The sequence below is a fragment of the Vulpes lagopus genome, chromosome 24, assembly GCF_018345385.1.
Source record: "Vulpes lagopus strain Blue_001 chromosome 24, ASM1834538v1, whole genome shotgun sequence".
Classification (NCBI taxonomy): Eukaryota; Metazoa; Chordata; class Mammalia; order Carnivora; family Canidae; genus Vulpes; species Vulpes lagopus.
The window spans coordinates 56,461,189-56,467,188 of NC_054847.1; positions in this window are offsets into that span (position 1 = coordinate 56,461,189).

The window sequence follows — 6,000 nt, forward strand, 5'->3', positions numbered from 1 at the left end:
GTCATGCTTCCTTTTCACTTTCTTATTATGATTATAATTTTGAGGGACAGTGAAGTGAAATCTATCCTGAGTCCAATAATGCCTTTTAATATTGTTTGCTCTATAGTAAATTCTTCTGGCCAAATCTGCGGTGTGATGGAGGGTTGCGTAGTGCCTTAATTGTGTCTTGACAGATGTTATTATCTTATTCAGTAAGAGGATGCTCCACATTTTCCTTTGGGTTGCATACACAAATTTGATATAATTTTCCCTACAATACAAGAGAAAGATCTTGATTCTTAGGTATTTTGTCTGCTGTCAAGATAATTTTAAAAACAAATACAAAGATTACTATAATTATGATACATGGTATCAATAACATTAGTGGGTCATTTATGCTTCCTTTAAGTGAAAAATATTGTAAAAGTTAATAGTCTTGGGAATTAAGAGAAAATTGCCCCAATAAAAACCATTTTAAAATGGATATTCCAATTATCATTTTCCTTGAGTACAGGTACTACCTAATGACACAGTAAAATATCAGTGAAAAGTGGGAAAGATTCCATTGCTAATGGTATCCTGTTAATACTTACCCATTAGACATAGACTTGCAATAGTGTAGACAGGCACATCTATAGTGAGGTTGTGTCACAGCATAGCATCCTCTCTGTTCCTTTTTTTTTTTTTTTTTTTGCATCACAACTTTTTACCCCACTCAACAGTATCCGCTCTGTCTCCCAGAACTTAGGTTGTTTGGGCCAGTTATTTTCTGTCTTAGACTCTTCAGGCTGCAGTGATAAAATACCACTGGCTGAAGAACAACATAAATTCATTTCTCATAGTTCTGGAAGATGAAAGTCCAAGATCAAATCACAGGTAAATTTGGTGTCTAGTGAGGACCCATCTTCTTACTGTGTCCTCACATGGCAGAAGGGGCAAAGGACCTTTCTGGAGCCTCTTGTGTAAGGATGCTAATCCCATGTATAAGAACTCCACCCTCATGACCTAATCACCTCCCAAATGCCCCACCTCCTAACACTATCACCTTGGGGATTAGATTTCAACAAATTAATTTGCAGAGGGGCACACACATTTAGTTGGTAACATCCTCCTTGATAGTCAGGGCCTGACCTACCATGGTTCTGCATTCCCCACCTTGCAGTTGCCCTGCTCATCTGCCCTGCAACCCCATGCTTGCAGCACAGCACATCTGGGTGAATTCGAAACCATCCCTACCTCATCCAAGACCCTCTTGGATGTGTCGATGATATCGGAAGGGGATCTCTGCCTATACCTCCTCCCACCCTTGGTATATATGACCTTTTTATGTAAATTGGATGGATGCAGGTAGCTAACACTATTTTCTTTGCTCCTAACCCATTAGTAACTATGACACCAGGGTTTCTGTGGGGCAGTGAAGGGGAGGCAAGTTCTCTCATCTGGGAACCCATAAGTCCAGGACATTGTTCCTACAGAGATGCTATAGCCCGTGCCCACTAAATTAACTTCCAGCTCTAAGATTATAATTCTATTTTTGGAAGTCCAGGCCAGAGATATATCTACAGATAATATTATGTAGGCAGTTGCTTTTTCTATGGCTACATCTCCCCCTGAGGAGTACATTATTAAGTTTTAAAGTTCTCATTGTATAAACTTACAATAGTAAGCTTAAACTTCTCATTTTTTACACCGTTAGATAAAATATGATTTGAATGTGTTTGAGAACTGTGAGAAGAGAAAACGCTTGTTGACACTTGCAATAAGTATCACTACTACACACACTACTATACACACATGCCTCTTCATCCTCCAAACTTAGAGGGTATGTATCACAGTATGTCATTGAGATGTTGTGACGTCACTGAAAATGGCAGTCAGGACCTCTCAAGATCCACCCCTCTGTCCAAGCAATGAAAAACCTGGCAAAAATGGTCAGAATCAAGTTTTTCAGAATCAAACCATTGAAAGTCAAAACAAAGAGATAACTCTTTAAAGCAGCAAGAGAGTGTAACTTATCAGACACCAAACATGATTTGGAGCTAGTTTCTCATCAAAACCATCAAAGTCAGGAGGCAGTGGGGTTCTATATACAAAGTGCTGACATTTTAAAAATCCTGTCAAGGGGATTCCTGGGTGGCTCAGTGGTTTAGTGCCTGCCTTTGGCCCAGGGTGTGGTCCTGGAGTCCCGGAATCGAGTCCCGCATTGGGCTTCCTGCATGGAGCCTGCTTCTCCCTCTGCCTGTTTCTCTGCCTCTCTCTCACTCTCTCTTTGTCTCTCATGAATAAATACAATATTAAAAAAATAAAAAAAATAAAAATCCTATCAACCAAGAGTTCTATATCTGTCAAAGCTATACTTTAAAAATGAATGGGAAATTAAGACATTCCCAGATTAAAAAAAAAAAAAAAAAAAAAACTGAGATCGTTTGTTGCCAACAGAACTGTCCTGCAAGAAATAGTAAAGGGAGTCCTTCAGACTGAAATGGGGAGGACACTAAACAGTAATGGATCCGGAGGCATTCTGGGCATCCTCTGTGGGTAGGTGAGATCTAAAAGTCTTCGAAGTGTTTGTGTTTTCAGGAAAGGACAGAGTGGTTCCAGGTGGCAGTGCTCTGTGGTATGATTGGAATGTTCTCATTTTAAAGTTCCTTTACCCAAAGTATTTCCTCTACCCCCCACAGACAATCTAAAGAAGTCAAATTTCTACAATGTAGGTCATTCCTCTGTGGCCCACAGAACCAGTATCTACTGAACACTATATTATTGATAACACAGTATTAGCCAAAGTTCACATGAGAAACAAAACTATATCTGTGCATGAAGAGATTTATTGTCAGGAGTTGGCCCACATGATCATGGAGGCTGAGAAGGGCCAACTCGGAGAGCCAGTGGCAATTACAGTCTGAGTCCAAAGGCCTGAGATGCAGGAGAGAATGGTGTTGGATCCAGACTGAGTCCTTTGTCCAAGCTTGAAGACATTCAGGAAGAGAGAGAATTCTCTTACTTAGCCTTCTTGTTCTCTCCAGGCTCTCTGTGGATTGGATGAGGCACAACCACACAGGAAGGCCATATGCTTTACTCGGTCTACCGATTTGAGGATTAATCTTATCCAGACATGCCCAGATAATGTTTAACCAAATATCTGGGCATCCAGTCAAGTCGACACATAAAATTAAGCATCACAAATGCCCAAGATAATTATTGCTCAAGATTCTTTGCATTGATTATTTTACAGCATAATAAATCTATGAAATAAGTACCACTGTTCACATGTTACAGTTAAGGAAATGGATGTTCACAGAGATAGATTGGTGTGCTCATTCATAGAGCAGAAATGAGTGGCAAGATTAGGTCTTAATCTCAGTCTATGTGATGACATAATTTCCCAGGATACCTGGGGTCAGCGTGTAGCTCCTCCTCACCTGGTACTGACCTGTTATGGCCCAGCCTGTATTTGTATTTCCATGGCAGCTGACCAAGCCTGGCATGGAGCAGGGTGCCTGAGGATGAATACAGGTGGCCAAGCCATCCAGGGTCCTTGAACGTAGGAATGGTAGACTGGACACATTTCGGTGGGGAAGACAAGCTGGTAGGGCTGGTGTGCCTGGAGAGTTGCAGGGATCAGAGGCTTGAGTCAGAAGAGAACGTGGGGTGGGAAAGCAGATGAGAAGATGGAGTGACAGAGGAACAGACTGCCAGAGGAAGGGCAGGGCTCTCTACTGGAGCTCACCTGCCCACGGGCACCTGCCCCTTTATCAGATCTCTGCTCACATTGCCCCATGGAATCCTCATCCCCACCTCCCTCATGGTGTGGGGAGCTGGCATGGAGGTGCCCACGTTGGTTGAGGAAGGCATGTTCCATGTGTTCAAGGCCTCCAGGGCAGCTGGCCTCCCATTAGTGAGCAGGTGAACCCCAGTGGCAGCCTGGCCGGTGGCAGACCCTTGTCCTTAGATTAGCCCTTGCTCCCACCCAGAAGAAGCCCTGCTTCTGTGAAGGTGTCTTTCTTTCTGAGAAGGCTGTTAGCACCTAAAATGCAATTTTCTATGAAGAAAGTTTCTACCAGGAAAGGCCTTAGAATTTATGGATTTTTTGTTTGTTTGTTTAGTTTTTTTGATTTGTTCTTTCCCTGATCACTGTCAGATATTTTTAGCTGTTTTTGAAAAAAAAAGATTTCAAAACAAGTCAGAAGACTATACACATTCGGTTCCTAACAGAGAATTCCAATTCGCTCAGCACACAATTGGTGTCTGGGTCCCCTCTTGTTTCGTTTGGACACTAACCCCAGGCAAGGCCTCCCTCCTGGCTGGTTTGTATGGACTCACTGCATGTGTACAGTGGAGTTTCTCCTTGTGTTTGCTGCACGCAGAGCATTACATGCAAATGCAGCAAAACACCTCTCTGTTGGGATGGCTGCTAGCATCAGAGATGGTTGGAGGAGCCTTGTCAAGAGTTAACCACCCTACTCCAGGCTACTGGTCACTGCCATCACCATCGTAGTGTTTATACATCCTGGCACTGGAAGCAGGGCTTCAATTCTGCAGTCCCACTCTGAATCCTGTTAGGACACAGCCTTATCCTCCTTATCCTGGGATCTTCCTGGGGAATGCCTTTTGCTGGGTTGGCATGAGTCAGAGAGAGTTGCAGACCTTCCCCTACAGCCTCCACTCATAGCAGCCCAGCTCCTACCCACGCAGGCGGCAGGGAGCCTGGCCTCGTGGGGCCACCTGGCTGGCCTCTGTCCTCCTCCCTGGCTCCCCAGCCTTGATACAAGGATGTCTCTAGGCCTGTGGTGGGTCCAGTGCCTTGGGCTCTTTGCCCCCAGGTCCCCTCTGTCCTCTTTGACCCTGAGTTTTCTCCTCCAATACCTGCAGGTGGATGAGAACTCATGCACATTTTTCGGGTCCCTGGGTATCCATCAGCTTCCAGGAAGCCTGGGACCCAGAGTGTCACGTGTCAGTGCTCTCTGTGTGACTGCCATGTCCCCTGTCCCCCGGGGCCCCCACTCGTCTATTCCCACTCTACCACATGGTGTGCATTGCCCACTGTACTGTGAGCCCCGCCTGCTGCTCTGCTCAGTGGCTTCTTACCTGTGTCCCTGGAGACAGGATGGGGTGACACACCTGGCAGGCACTTGATGAACATTTGCTGCACCTGTGAAGAACCATATTTAAAACCCCTGAGAGCACAAGTAAATTCAAATCCTCACCAAGGACAGGTGGAGCAGTGCGGTGTTCAACAGCGTAGGTCTCTGTTCCAGGGGATCTTTGATCACCCCCCCCCCGTCTCGGTGTGGCTCAGCTTCACGTCTCTAAAGTGGGGGAGTGACAGTGGTGGCATAAATACTCTACATTTCAGTTGTGATTCACATTAGCAAAGGCTACTGTGGTCATGGTGGCAGTTTTCTGGTTTATGCCCTTAAATTGTAGAACATCTTTATTTTAATCATATTGACCAGGCTGTAGGAATGTGTGTATATATACACGGATACTACATACATTTGTAAATTTACGGAAGACATTTTTATTGAGTATAATAAATAGTTCTTCTATGACTTCTTCCCAAAAAAGTCATTGATTTTAAATCTAAAACCATGAAGGTACACAAGAGAAACACACATCTGGGAAGTCAAAGGGCACACATTACTGTCACCCAGTGGTGCCACAATCAATGACCTATTATTTGGGGGGAAGAGTAATGCTCTCATTTACTGTGTTGAGTCAGACTTTCATTCCAAACTTGTATTCAGCTCACTGTATATCATATATTTTCTTGATACTATAAGTTCTTCAAAGATTTTGTGACTTGCATTTTGATGACACTTTCAATACCATGCTTTGGTTATTTTTTAAATGGAAAAATCCATGCATTTTCATCCACTGTGAGCAATCACAACTGGATGCCTCTCCAGGCTCCAGGAGCTTAAAAAAATCAATGGTTCTCTTACTAACCTGTGTTGCACACAGTTTATTCTGGCCACAGACTTGACTTTGACTGTGTCTGATGTTGGGAGATGTGAAGGA